Source organism: Salmo salar, chromosome ssa15 (genome assembly GCF_905237065.1).
Source record: "Salmo salar chromosome ssa15, Ssal_v3.1, whole genome shotgun sequence".
Classification (NCBI taxonomy): domain Eukaryota; kingdom Metazoa; phylum Chordata; class Actinopteri; order Salmoniformes; family Salmonidae; genus Salmo; species Salmo salar.
Genome location: NC_059456.1, coordinates 55,179,180 through 55,194,530, shown reverse-complemented (window position 1 = coordinate 55,194,530; position 15,351 = coordinate 55,179,180). Strand labels below are relative to the sequence as shown.

The 15,351-nt window shown below is 40.5% G+C and overlaps 1 protein-coding gene across 1 annotated transcript in view; it reads left to right on the top strand.

Annotated features, from left to right (window-relative positions):
- The window catches only part of LOC106571770 (ATPase family AAA domain-containing protein 2B), a 147,236-nt gene that overhangs the window by 96,111 nt on the left and 35,774 nt on the right, over nucleotides 1-15,351 (top strand). The window lies entirely within an intron of this gene.

Genomic DNA, 15,351 nt, shown 5'->3' with positions numbered 1-15,351 from the left:
AAACAGCGGTTGACATGCTTCAAAGTACGGTAATGGAATATTTAGAAATGTTTGGTCACGAAATGCGCCATGCTCGTCACCCTTATTTACCCTTTCGGATAGTGTCTTGAACGCACGAACAAAACGCCGCTGTTTGGATATAACAATGGATTATTTGGGACCAAACCAACATTTGTTATTGAAGTAGAAGTCCTGGGAGTGCATTCTGACGAAGAACAGCAAAGGTAATAACATTTTTCTTATAGTAAATCTGACTTTGGTGAGTGCTAAACTTGCTGGATGTCTAAATAGCTAGCCCTGTGATGCCGGGCTATCTACTTAGAATATTGCAAAATGTGCTTTCACCGAAAAGCTATTTTAAAATCGGACATATCGAGTGCATAGAGGAGTTCTGTATCTATAATTCTTAAAATAATTTATGTTTTTTGTGAACGTTTATCGTGAGTAATTTAGTAAATTCACCGGCAGTGTTCGGTCGGAATGCTAGTCACATGCTAATGTAAAAAGCTGTTTTTTGATATAAATATGAACTTGATTGAACAAAACATGCATGTATTGTATAACATAATGTCCTAGGGTTGTCATCTGATGAAGATCATCAAAGGTTAGTGCTGCATTTAGCTGTGGTTTGGGTTTGTGACATATGCTAGCTTGAAAAATGGGTGTCTGATTATTTCTGGCTGGGTACTCTGCTGACATAATCTAATGTTTTGCTTTCGTTGTAAAGCCTTTTTGAAATCGGACAGTGTGGTTAGATTTACGAGAGTCTTGTCTTTTAAAATGGTGTAAAATAGTCATATGTTTGAAAAATTGAAGTTTTTGCATTTTTTAGGTATTTGAATATCGCGCCACGGGATTACACTGGCTGTAGCCCATAGAGGTTAACAATTGTATTTGTATTTACAGATGGCCTACAAGTTTGTTATTAACTTCTCTGGGCAAGGTGGGACGTGACCTACCCACACTATTCAACAGCCAGTGAAATAGCATGGCGCGAAATACAAAACAGCAAAAATATCAGAATTTCAATTTCTCAAACATATGACTATTTTACACCATTTTAAAGATACACTTCTCCTTGATGTAACCACATTGTCCGATTTCAAAAAGGCTTTACAGCGAAAGCGAAAGCAAAACATTAGATTATGTTAGGAGAGTACATAGACAAAAATAACCACAGGCATTTTCCAAGCAAGGAGATATGGCACAAAAACCCAGAACACAGCAAAATGAAGCACTAACCTTTGACGATCTTCATCAGATGACACTCCTAGGACATCATGTTACACAATACATGTATGTTTTGTTTGATAAAGTTAATATTTATATCCAAAAACAGCATTTTACATTGGCGCGTGATGTTCAGAAAATGTATTCCCACCAAAACCTCCGTTGAATGAGCACACAAAAATACTCATCATAAACATTGACAAAATACATAATTGTTTTAAGAATTATAGATACAGTACTCCTTGACGCAACCGCTGTGTCAGATTTTAAAATAGCTTTTCGGCGAAAGCACATTTTTCAATATTCTGAGTACATAGCTCGCCATCAAAGCAAGCTATACAGACACCCGCCAAGTTCTGGGGTCACCTAAACTCAGAATTAGTATTATAAATATTCTCTTATCTTTGTCAGAATGCACTCCCAGGACTGCTACTTCCACAAGAAATGTTGTTTTTGTTCAAAATAATCCATATTTATGTCCAAATACGTACCGTTTTGTTTGTGCGTTCAGGTCACTATCCAAAGGCATAATGCACGAGCGTAATTCGAGACACGAAAAGCCAATGTTCCATTACCGTTCTTAGAAGCATGTCAAATGTTGTTTACAATCAATCTTTATGGTATTTTTAACGTAAAAATGCGATAATATTCCAACCGGACAATAGCGTATTCATTCCAGAAGAAAAAGGAGGGGCGCGCGATTGGGATCGCGCATCACCAATCCCTTTGTCCATAGGCAGTCCACTCATTGACTGAGCTCCTATTCTCTGCCCGGTTACAGGAGAAGCATGAAAAAACTTTCTGAAGGCTTTTGACAGCCAATGGAAGCCTTAGGAAGTGCAACGTGACCCCACAGACACTGTAGTTTCGATAGGCATTCAAAAGAACTACAATTCTCAGATCTCCCACTTCCTGGTTGGATTTCTCTCAGGTTTTTGCTTGCCATATGAGTTCTGTTATACTCAGACATCATTCAAACAGTTTTAGAAACTTCAGTGTTTTCTATCCAAATCTACTAATAATATGCATATTCTAGTTTCTGGGCCAGAGTAGTTACCAGTTTAATTGGTAAGTTTTTCATCCGGCCGTGAAAATACTGCCCCCTACACTTTAAGAAGTTAAGGCACAATAAAAACAAAAGTTTATGTTAAAATGCCTCTCCTGTGAAGTGGTGACGCGTGACATACGCCTAGTTTCTTGAAACAAATCACATTTGTGACTCACAACCTGGATCCGGTCTTATGTAGAAAAATTTGAAATTGTTTTTTTACATTGGACAAAAGTAGACTGAGCTACAAAATAGTATATCATACACTGCATTTGAGGAACAATGGGAAAGTCATTCTGCTTTGAAAGTTGATCAACTTGTAAACTCACTTGAGGAAATGGCCTTTGAAAGTTTTGGTATCTAGTGAAAGAGCTCTGTCTACACCCATACACCTACACACCCTCTTCATCTTTAGCCCCACCCATCTCGTTTCTCTCTGAGTACACACTTCATGCTCTAGCCGATGATTTGCTTACCTCTGGAAACATGAAAACAGCTTAACCAGCTCTGCTGGCAACAATTTCATTACGTTTTTTTGCAGACGTTTACTGACACTGGCCGTATTCAACGGGTGTTGAAACAACATTAGGCTCTAACTAAAAAAGCAAACCACTCTGGGGACATGGCAGGCTGGCTAACAATGAACTTAGCTAGGTAAACAATGTTTAAGATCACACACATCACGTAACGTTCGCTAACGAGCCAGCCAGCTAACATTAGCTAGTTAAACAACAATGAACAAAGTGGCAACAATGCCACAGTGCTGGGAGCTAACCAGCTAGGTTCAATGTTAGCTAGCTAACATTAGGCTCTAACTAGAAAAGAAACCGTCTCTGGGAAACAAATGAGGTCAGCTAGGGAGCCAGTCAGTATACTTTAGCTTGAAATGAAACCACTTGTTGTCAAAATTAGAAACGTGTAATATCTGAAAATGTGGCTAGCTATCTTCCCTGTATACATCATGCATGATGGACGCGTCTCCCTGTCAGGAATGCCATACCACGTTTGCCCTTAGTTTGAAGCTGTAATCTGGAGACAGGTGTTTTCTTTCTCTTTAGATATCATACCCTAATTCCACTCATTTCAAAACTTGATCCTCCAGAAAGTAGAGAGCAACACTTATGCAGCTACACTACACTATATATATATTTATTTATTTATTTATGTGCTGTTCGACAGGATTACCAACAGACTGACGAGCTCAAATAGACAACACCTTGAATATGGCAGACCAATCCGAACTCCTCTCTCGGCACGTCCAGCCCACTCATTATCTCAGCCAATCATGGCTAGTGGGAACGCTGCTGTCTTTTTCTGTGGCTTAACCAACAAGGCTCGTAATTTAACAATTTTATTCATATTTACAGATGGCATGCAAGTTTGTTATTAAGGCACATGAAAGTTCATATGTTCAAGAAGGCATTTCTGGCACAAAATAAAACGCATTTTGATAAAATATTTTTGTTATTTTCATTCAAACGGCTCCCCAGTGAAGTCATGACTTGCAACATACGCCTAGTTTCCTGAATCGGGTCACGTATGGCATCTGTGTGAGATGGTCTGAAATGTGTTTATCCAGACAGACGAAGCAGTGGCCTAAAGGATGTCTGGTCTTTTTACTGTGCTGGCATGGCGGCTCTTACCTTGGTAGGCTGTGAAATACCAAGTGGAGTGTACAAGGCTGCGTTCTGGGATTAATTTAACTTATTCACTTTGTTGCATTTGTTTGTTGCCTCTTGCTCTTAAATCACCCACTTTCTCTTTTTCTCCGACCATCATAATGATCAGGAGTTGTAACCTGCAGCAACATTCCTACACCTCCCCTTCTATGTTTAAACAGACAACACAAACACATCACAAATTGACCCTATTCACTGGGACTTCATTAAAACACACTCCATTGGTTCCATGCCAGTTTTGGATTGTTTTCTTTCATTCATGTGATTTTGAAGAGAGGAACAAAGTCGTAACCAATCAATTTGTGTTCCAACCAATTCTTCCTGTTGCATTTAACTGGCTTGAACATGCGTGCATGTTCACATGCGCAGGCACACAAGTGGCAGTAATTGCATTGCATGGTTTTAGCTGCCTGGTGATGAGGCATAGTGAGGCCTCCTGTGTTGTGTTGTGACTGGGAGGACAGCTCCATTCAGTCTGATCTCTTGTTAAGGCAGAGACTCATCAATAGTGTTTGTTAGCCAAGAGTACTTAGAACCTCTGAAGGTAATTTGCAAACCAAATGCACACTGATTGTACATGTAGAATTGTGTGAAATTTTGTCTACAGTGGGTCGTCTCTAAAACAGTGTGCTGAACAATCGTCAGACAAACGCTAGATCCACATTCGTTGCGATGTGTGCGAGCCTTTTGGTCACTGTAGAGGTGTGACAACTCAACACGCTCTAACGAAATGGCCTGGAAATCCTGCGCTCTCATTTCGCTGAATATTCTGCATGTAGTTGGGTTTTAAAGTGAGTCTTCCATTTGTTTAAATCTTTTTCTTTCAATTGGGCAAGCAAGTTGGCTCTAGTTAGGCTAGTGTCTTAACATTTCTTCTAGTTGAAGTCTTCTTTCATTTGAGGAAAAGCAGTTGATTCAGTCTGGAATCTGAGCATCTAGGTTCATTTAGGTTCTTACTTGTTTCTGACAGAAAAGTTCCCTAATTTGTTTAGGAAAAACATTCCCTCAACCCTCTTTAGGTGAAAGCATCACATGCATGTGACCAATAGGCCCTGACCTATAGTCCTTCATAATCACATCAATAAATTAGTTATAACAATCTCTGAACACAGTAATATGTGACATGCGGGCGATGTGAAAAAGAAACTGGAAACGGGTGAATGTTTACTCGTTGCTCAGGAGGGAAAGGATAGGTTAGATGTGTGCAAGAAATTTGACTTAGTGGTGGAAACTACTGGAGATCAAGACAAAGGAGGGTATAGGAGCAAGCATTGTGTGAGTATTATGTGTGCCAAACAGTTGCTGTTAGATTACAATATTACTTTTTCTTACAATTTGGAACAGTGTAAACAACACTAAATAAGAGAACAGACTCTGTTACAAATGGGAAAAAATATAAAGCCATTATTACAGCCGACTAAAAAGTTGCATTCATACATGAATTGCAGTTTATTTCATATTTAGCCTAATTATTCAAAGCTCCCTTACTTAATTTTAAAACTAAAATGGTTGATTGCATTTCAAAGCATGAATGTATCTTATGCTGTGTGATGGCATGAACAAATTAATGATTGATACAGTAGCATATAAAAAAAGAAACGTCCTCACTGTGAACTGCGTTTATTTTCAGCAAACTTAACATGTGTAAATATTTGTATGTACATAAGATTAAACAACTGAGACATAAACTGAACAAGTTCCACAGAAATGTGACTACCAGAAATGGAATAATGTGCCCCTGAACAAAGGGGGGGTCAAAATCAAAAGTAACAGTCAGTATCTGTTGTGACCCCCAGCTGCATTAAGTACTGCAGTGCATCTCCTCCTCAAGGACTGCACCAGATTTGCCAGTTCTTGCTGTGAGATGTTACCCCACTCTTCCACCAAGGCACCTGCAAGTTCCCAGACATTTCTGGGAGGAATGGCCCTAGCCCTCACTCTCCGATCCAACAGGTCCCAGGCGTGCTCAATGGGATTGAGATCCGGGCTCTTCGCTGGCCATGGCAGAACAATGACATTCCTGTGTTGCAGGAAATCACGCACAGAACGAGCAGTATGGCTGGTGGCATTGTCATGCTGGAGGGTCATGTCAGGATGAGCCTGCAGGAAGGGTACCACATGAGGAAGGAGGATGTCTTTCCTGTAACGCACAGCGTTGAGATTGCCTGCTATGACAACAAGCTCAGTCCGATGATGCTGTGACACACCGCCCCAGACCATGACAGACCCTCAACCTCCAAATCGATCCCGCTCCAGAGTACAGACCTCTGAGTAACGCTCATTTCTTCGATGATAAACACTGATCTGACCATCACCCCTGGTGAGACAAAATCGCAACTCGTCAGTGAAGAGCACTTTTTGCCAGTCCTGTCTGGTCCAGCGACGGTGGGTTTGTACCCATAGGCGACGTTGCCGGTGATGTCTGGTGAGGACCTGCCGTCAGTCATACAAGCCCTCAGTCCATTCTCTCTCAGCCTATTGCAGACAGTCTGAGCACTGATATACTGTGCGTTCCTGGTGTAAATCATGCAGTTGTCATCCTGTACATGTCCCGCAGGTGTGATGTTCGGATGTATTGATCCTGTGCAGGTGTTACACGTGGTCTGCCACTGCGAGGACAATCAGCTGTCTCACTGTAGCGCTGTCTTAGGTGTCTCACAGTACAGACATTGCAATTTATTGCTCTGGCCACATCTGCAGTCCTCATGCCTCCTTGCAGCATGCCTAAGGCACATTCACATAGATGAGCAGGGACCCTGGGCAGCTTTCATTTGGTATTTTTCAGAGTCAGTAGAAAGGCCTCTTTAGTGTCCTAAGTTTTCATAACTGTGACCTTAATTGCCTACCGTCTGTAAGCTGTTAGTGTCTTAACGAACGTTCCACAGGTGCATGTTCATTAATTGTTTATGGTTCATTGAACAAGCATGGGAAAGTGTTTAATCCCTTTACAATGAAGATCTGTGAAGTTATTTGGGTGTTAACGAATTCTTTTTTTTTCCTGAGTTTATATTGAAATATACTGTAGGCCTAAGTAAGTTATGGTAGTAAGACTAAACAGGATGCCCTCTTAGGCCTACAGCTCGATGGTGGTTAAAAGGTGGTTACACAAAGCCTACTAATGATAACAACAGTATTTATTATGATAATAATTATAATAATAATATCAAGAAAAAGGAGGCTATAGGAGTGAGTTGCATGCGTGTTGTGTGACAAACAGGTGCTGTTAGATTACACTGTTCCAAACGGGCAGAAAAATATTGTTAACACAAAACAAATTAATACCAGTCTGTTCTAACAAAAAAAATGTACGCCTTTTATTACAGCATAGCAAAGATTAAAAACACACCAACCTGTGAAATTGCTTTATCTGACATTTTGCCGTTGCATGAGGCTCGGTGCTCACGGAATCAGTAGGCTATTAAACAAACAGGCAACAGAACCAAGATCTGTCTTTTTTCTGTAGATGTACACTACTGGTCACAATTTTTCGAACACCTACTCAGTCAAGGGTTTTTCATTTATTTTTACTATTTTCTACATTGTAGAATAATAGTGAAGACATAACTATGAAATAACACACATGGAATCATGTAACCAAAACAGCGTTAAACAAATCAAAACATATTTTATATTATAAATTCTTCAAAGTAGCCACCCTTTGCCTTGATGAGAACTTGGCACACTCTTGGCATTCTCTCAACCAGCTTCATGAGGAATGCTTTTCCAACAGTCTTGAAGGAGTTCCCACATATGCTGAGCACTCACAAAGACACGGTGGTTTGAACCAAAAATATCAGATTTGGACTCCAGACCAAAGGACAAATTTCCACCGGTCTAATGTCAATTGCGCGTGTTTCTTGGTCCAAGCAAGTCTCTTCTTATTGGTGTCCTTTTAGTAGTGGTTTCTTTGCAGCAATTCAACCATAGCCTGATTCACAGTCTCCTCTGAACAGTTGACGTCTGTTACTTCATCTCTGAAGCATTTATTTGGGTTGCAATTTCTGAGGCTGGTAACTCTAATGAACTTATCCTCTGCTGTTGAGGTAATTCTGGGTCTTCCATTCCTGTGGCGGTCCTCATGAGCCAGTTTCATCATAGCGCTTGATGGTTTTTGTGACTGCACTTGAAGAAACTTTCAAAGTTCTTGACATTTCCTGTGTTGACTGACCTTCATGTCTTAAAGTAATGATGGCCTGTCGTTTCTCTCTGCTTATTTGAGCTGTTCTTGCCATAATATGGACTTGGTCTTTTACCACAGAGGGCTATCTTCTGTATACCCTCCTACCTTGTCACAACACAACTAATTGGCTCAAACGCATTAAGAAGGAAAGGAAATCCACAAATTAACTTTTAACACGGCACACCTGTTAATTGAAATACATTCCAGGTAGGGCTGGGCGATATGGCCAAAATCTCATATCCCGATAACGATACATCCCGATATAGCACATTCTGTAAATTCAATGAATAAATAGTTTATATAAAATTACCATGTAAAGGCCTATTTATTATTATTACATTTTGAATTATACTCAAACAAATAAAAAGGTTTCTTACTGATATTTTATTTAGAACCTGTGCAAGTTTTCAATTAAGCATGTAATAAAATATGAACGTATAACATCTGAAAAGGTAAATGGAAAACACTTCAACTATAGTAGCAAACAAAATAAATATAGGCCTAAAATTGTATTTACTTATTTTATTTGGGGGCTTGCCTGTTTTGCATGTTATTTTGGCATTAATAAGTGTGACATATCAATTTGCATTTGGTACCTTGGGTCGAGTGTTAGCACCAACTCACGAAACCCCCATTTCTCGACCGTGTAAAAAACGGGGCCGTCTTTGCAGATGTAAGTTGTAACGGCAGCTGTTATCTCCTTCCATCTTCGTGATTCTTTGCCATATGGTGTGCCGCGGGCAAAAGCCTCTTGCAACGTCGGAGTCGGGGGTTTGTTTTGAGCACTCGACTGTACTTTTTTGAGTCTGATCCGTAATCTCTCCGTACTGTTTCACATGATTCTTGTGTAGGTGGTAAAAGAGGTTAGTGGCGTTTGAGCTTGTTGTCGGGACCGGCCTGCGGCATATTTTGTAGTGGACGGTTTTCTTGTCCGTGTCAGACTTTTCATACCCAAACCACATCCATGCGACCGAAGTTGCCCCTTTTTTTAGGTACGAGCTCCATGTCTCCGTGCTCTGTGTCATTTTCACTCTCTTCCATGTTTGTTTGTGTTGCAAATTTCCTTCCACACGGCACGTAACGCGTCGTCCAATTGACGAAAACTATTGCCGTAAAGAGTGGGATTTGCGACACAATGAAATAAGTCTATCGTTTCATATTGTGCCCTATCGTCACACGATATATATCGTCATACCGCCCAGCCCTAATTCCAGGTGACTACCTCATGAAGCTGGTTGAGAGAATCCCAAGTGTACAAATCTGTCAAGGCAAAGGGTGGCTATTATGAAGAATTTCAAATGTATAAAATATATTTTGATTTGTTTAACCCCTTTAACACTATTTCATAGTTTTGATGTCTTCTATTATTCTAAAATGTAGAAAATAGTAAAAATGAAGAAAAACCCTTGAATGAGTAGATGTTTGAAAAAGGTTGACCTTTTAGTATATGGATGAGTTGTACACATTTAACAGTTAGGCTATTGATTATAGACCTAATTAAGTTGGTTTCCCCTCTCCTCAATATTCTTAGACAATTAGGCTAAGGGCTGTTTCCTTGTCTCTGCTGATGCCTCCGCCGCATTATCAATCCCAATATGCTGGTTAACTTTTCTATTATGCACATAGCAACAAATGGAAAGGTGCCAATTCGACTGCGCACTGAAGATTGTTTCAGAACTGCGGACAGCGACCGTATCCAACGCGAGAGAAGGCGCATTAATAGTTTTATTAGTGTTGCATTATTATTTTTACATAATATAACCATATACAATTTCACTATCACGTCTTAGATTGATCGACTGTGCCATTCCCGTGGCCTCAGCAATGGATTAGACTACCAAGACAGGCGTCTTTTGCACCATGACATTTTTTTATAAATTGCGACTGCTTGGCTAAAGAAATCTCGGTCGACCTACAGCCTGTAGACCAGAAAATTGACCACTCAACTAAATGGTTTTGTTGTTTGGCTGGATATGTGGTTAGTTTGGTTACCTTGCCTACACCTACCTTGACAAACAACTCTTTCATTTTTAGTTTTTATTTAACCTTTATTAAACTAAGCAAGTCAGTTAAGAACAAATTCTTATTTTACAATGACGGCCTACATCTACGGGTGTAGCGTGAGTTTGTTTATTTGGATCCCAATTTAGCTTTTTAGTGGAATTACTTTAGCTTCCTTCCACACCTGCAGACACACACCCACTCATTTAGGCTTTGGTTAAAGATATAGCATAGGCATCAGCTACTCTTCCTGGGGCCCACAAAAAAAAACACACAACATGACAACTAACAAAACACTGATAGACAAGGACATTCGCACACATTTTTAAAATGCAACAATATACAAACAATACAACAAAATAATACATACAATACAACAAAAACATTTCTTTGTTAGCTTGTGTTTTTAGGTCCCCTAACAGTCCCTGCCATTCCATGAGATGTTTAATCTATATTTTAAGGTAATTTTTTGGTTTGCTTGAGGAATTGGAGATGGGAGTGCCATGCGATCATGGCTCTGTATAATACAGTGCGTTGCTGTGAATTCATTTTGGACTTGGGGACTGTGAAGAGACCCCTAGTGGCATGTCTTGTGGGCTATGTATGGATATCTGAGCTGAATGCTATTTGATTATGCAGACAATCTGGAATTTTCATCACAGTAATATTTATCATGGAAACTAGAAGTGACGCATCTCTTGTCAACCAGAAAAGACTGGCATGCAGGTTTTTGATATTAGTTCTATATTTGCAGTTAAGGGCAAGGCGTGCTGTGCTATTGAGCCTGCTGCAGCTTTGCTAGGTCTTTATATGCTGCAGTTGGCCCTAACTGGACAGTAATAAAGATTGGACAAGACCCTTAACTAGTACAGTTTGATTTGTGTCAAAAACACAGAAAATATTTTTATAAGAGACACCCCGTCCCTTTTTCATAATAACTTTGTCAATATGACTTGACCATGATAATTGACCATCCAAAGTTATACCTAGGAGTTTAGCTTCCTCAACTTGCTCAATGGTCACACCCATTATGCACAACTCCAGCTGAGGTTTAGGTCTTAGAGAATGTTTTGAACCAAATACAATGCTTTTAGTTTTAGATGTCTTTAATAGCACAATATTAATCACCCATTCTCATACTAACTAACTTCTTATTTAGAATTTCAGTGAGCTCACTGACTTTGGGTGCTTTGTGTAAGACCAGTGGCAAATCACTTGTGAAAAGAGTAATGGCCCAAGGTAACTGCCCTGAGGGACACCGCACTGTACATATCTGATGTAGCAGCTTGCTTAGCAGAACACTCTCTGGGTTCTATTGGATAAATAACTCTCCAATGATGTGATTGCAGGTGCTGTAAAGCCATAGCAAGTGAGTTTCTTCAATAACAATTTATGATCAATAACTACAGGCTGCACTTAAATCTAACAATACAGCTCCAAATACAGTATCATTTTATTTTAACCAATCATCTGTCAACTGAGTCAGTGCAGTAGAAGTTGAGTGCCCTTCTCTATATGCATGCTGAAAGTCAGTAGTTAACTTGTTCTCTGGAAAAAAATAACATTGTATTTATTCAAATACAATTTTCTCAATCAATTTACTAAGAACAGCCACCAAACTGATTTAGGCGGCTATTAGAGCCAACAAAGGGTGCTTTACTATTTTTAGGCAGTGGAATTACTTTAGCTTCCTTCCACACCTGCAGTTACACACCCACTCATTTAGGCTTTGGTTAAAGATATAGCAAATAGGCTAGTGGCAATACAGTCTTGTACCATTCTCAATAGATTCCCATCAAGGTTGTCTTGATGGGAAGCCTGGTGGCTTATCATCTCGGTCGACCTACAGCCTGGTGGCTTATCATTATTGATGGATAGCAATAGTTTTCCCACCTCTCTCACATCAACTTTACCAAATTCAAAACAGTAATCCTTCTCTTACATTATTAGATGTTTTATTTAAAAAAATATGATGGTTCACTTCTGAGTTTTTCCACTTGACTAATGCAATTGTCATTGGCAATATCAAAAGGTTTTGTTGTAAGGGACAACTTCAATGAATGATAGATGAATTGGGTTTACTGTCCATGATATAATTTAAGGTACTCAAGTCTTTTTCCATTGTGTTTTATGTCATTTATCTTGGTTTGGTAGTATAATGTATTCTTTTTAAGTTTAGTTACAATTTCTCAATTTACAGTATGTCAGCTGAGCAGCCTCACTACTTTTCCACCAACCATACAATTGTTTTATTCATCAACCCAGGGGTGATAAAAGTTCTCAGTTAATTTAAAGGTGCATACTTGTCAACAATTGTCATGAATAGTTTTTACAAATACTTCCAGTGCTGTATCTGGATTCACTTCCTCATACACATCAGACCAAAGTATTCAGACCTCTTCACTTTTTCCCCATTTTGTTAAGTTAAGGCCTTATTCTAAAATGTATTTTTTAATCCTCATCAATCTCTACACAATGATACATAATGACAAAGTGTAAACAGGTTTTTAGATTTTTTTTGCAAACTTACTAAAAATAAAAAACATTATTTACATATTCAGACCCTTTTGTTATGAGACTCGGAATTGAGCTCAGGTGCGTCCTGTTTCCAATGAGCAACCTTGATGTTTCTACAACTTGATTGTAGTCCACCTGTGGTAAATTATATTGGACATGATTTGGAAAGACACACACCTGTCTAAGGTCCCACAATTGACAGTGCATGTCAGAGCAAAAACCAAGCCATGAGGTCAAAGGAATTGTCCGTAGTGCTCCGAGACAGGATTGTGTCATGGCACAGATCTGGGGAAGGCTACCAACAAATGTCTGCAGCATTGAAGGTCCCCAAGAACCCAGTGTCCTCCATCTTTCTTAAATGGAACAAGTTTAGAACCACCAATACTCTTCCTAGAGAGTCAGGGGAGAAGGCCTTTGGTCAGGAAGGTGACCAAGAACCCAATTGTCACTCTGACAGAGCTCCAGAGTTCCTCTGTTGAGATGGGAGAACCTTCCAGAAGGACAACCATCTCTGGTAGACTGCTGCAATCAGCCTTAATGGTAGAGTGGCCAGACGGAAGCCACTCCTCAGTAAAAGGCACATGACAGCCTGCTTGGAGTTTGCCAAAAGGCACCTAAAGGACTCTCCGATCATGAGAAACAAGATTTTCTATTCTGATGAAACCAAGATGGAACTCTTTGGAAGAAAGCCAAGCGTCACTTCTGGAGGAAACCTGGCACCATCCCTACAGTGAAGCATGGTGACGGCAGTCAGGATTGAGGCAAAGATGAACGAAGCAAAGTACATAGATCCTTGAGGAAACCCTGCTCCATAGTACTCAGGACCTCACTGGGGCAAAGATACACCTTCCAACGGGACAACGACCCTAAGCACACAGTCAAGACAACGCAGGAGTGGCCCAGCCAGAGCCCGGACTTGAACCCAACTTGAACATCTCTGGAGAGACCATAAAATAGCTTTGCAGCAATGCTCCCCATCCAACTTGACGGAGCTTGAGAGGATCTGCAGAGAAGAATGGGAGAAACTCCTCAAATACAGGTGTGCCAAGCTTGTAGCATCATTTCCAAGAAGACTCCAGGCTGTAATCACTGCCAAAGGTGCTTCAACAAAGTACTGAGTAAAGGGTCTGAATACTTATGTAAAGGTGATATTTCCGTTTATTTTTAATACATTTCCCAAAACTTTTAAACCTGATTTTTGCTTTGTCATTATGTGGTATTGTGTGTGGATTGATAAGTAAAAAATACAATTTAGGCTGTAATGTAACAAAATATGGAGAAAGTTAAGGGGTCTGAATACTTTCTGAATGTACCGTACTCAATTTTCAGCATTTCCCTCGCTCAGACAACCAAAAATTAGCAAAAGTTGCCCAATTGGTGCAGCAGGTAGCCTAGTGGTTAGAGCGTTGGACTAGTAACCAAAAGGTTGCAAGATCAAATCCCCGCGCTGACATGGTAAAAATCTGTCGTTCTGACCCTGAACAAGGCAGTTAACCCACTGTTCCTAGGCCGTCATTGAAAATAAGAATTTGTTCTTAACTGACTTAACTAGTTAAATAAAGGTCAAATAAAAAAATGGGAGCGGCGACTTGTCACGTGCAGTGCTCAAGTTCAGAATTGCTGTCATTCCAAACCCGTACAGGCCTGAGCACTGACGTAATTTATAGCATGTTACTGTACAGCCACTGTGTTCCATTTCAGGCTGTTATTAGTTCCCTAATCTGTCATTTTCAACCAGTGTACGAGTGTGAAGGGTTAAGTGATGGGGCACAGTTCAGAAACTGAGAAGATTAATGTCTTCTGAACATTAGGATAGACAGAATCATGAGGAAGCTAGCATGTGTCTCATGTGACTGTTGGAGGATCTCCCTCTATAAAGGCCTTGTGATGCCTTTGATACCAGACTCACCATGGGTTTATGTGGGAGGCTTTGACTGAACTGACAGGCCCAGGCCTAGTCCACTCATGGCCAGGTTCAAACGCTTGTCTGGGCAGGGAGGCTGATACATTACACTCACACGCACCCTCATCGCCATGCGCACACACACTGTTGGCCTGGCACGCACCCTGTGGCTGCGGTTTGAAACAGACAGCGTGTGGAATCTGACCCTGCTGAAGTTTCACTGCGTCAGGCACTCTTGCTAGCGCCCTGTGACACTTTTACTGCACTTTCTCAGATGGCATACTTCTGCTCTCTTCCCCCCCTATCCTACCATCAGTCATGTCCCTGCAGCAATAGCCCTGCTCGCCTTTCCTTTTCCCTTTGTTTCATCTCATCTCTTCCTCTCTCTTTGCTGCTCTCTTTCTCTGGCAGTGCTCTCTGATTACAACCACAGAGTGAAATACTGTCAACATCTCACACCAGAAATACTGTAATTTCCACCAGGACCTCTGCACCATAGTGAGGGAGGGGTGGCAACTCCATTATGCCAGACCTTTTAACTGGATAGTAATAGGAAATCCCCCCATGAGAGGGAATAGTGGGCAAATCCAGTTTGGCGCTGAGATATGGGGCACATCTGGGGCTGCTTTCAATTGTTTTCAATTAGAGGTTTGAGCTCTCTGTCTGTCTCGCTCTCTGTCTCTCTGTCTGTCTCGCTCTCTGTCTGTCTGTTCAGTAGCCTGCCTCATCCACCTAGCAATTACTCCCAGACAGCCTCCCTCTGTGGGGCACACTAACCTTGCCTTCCTGTGCC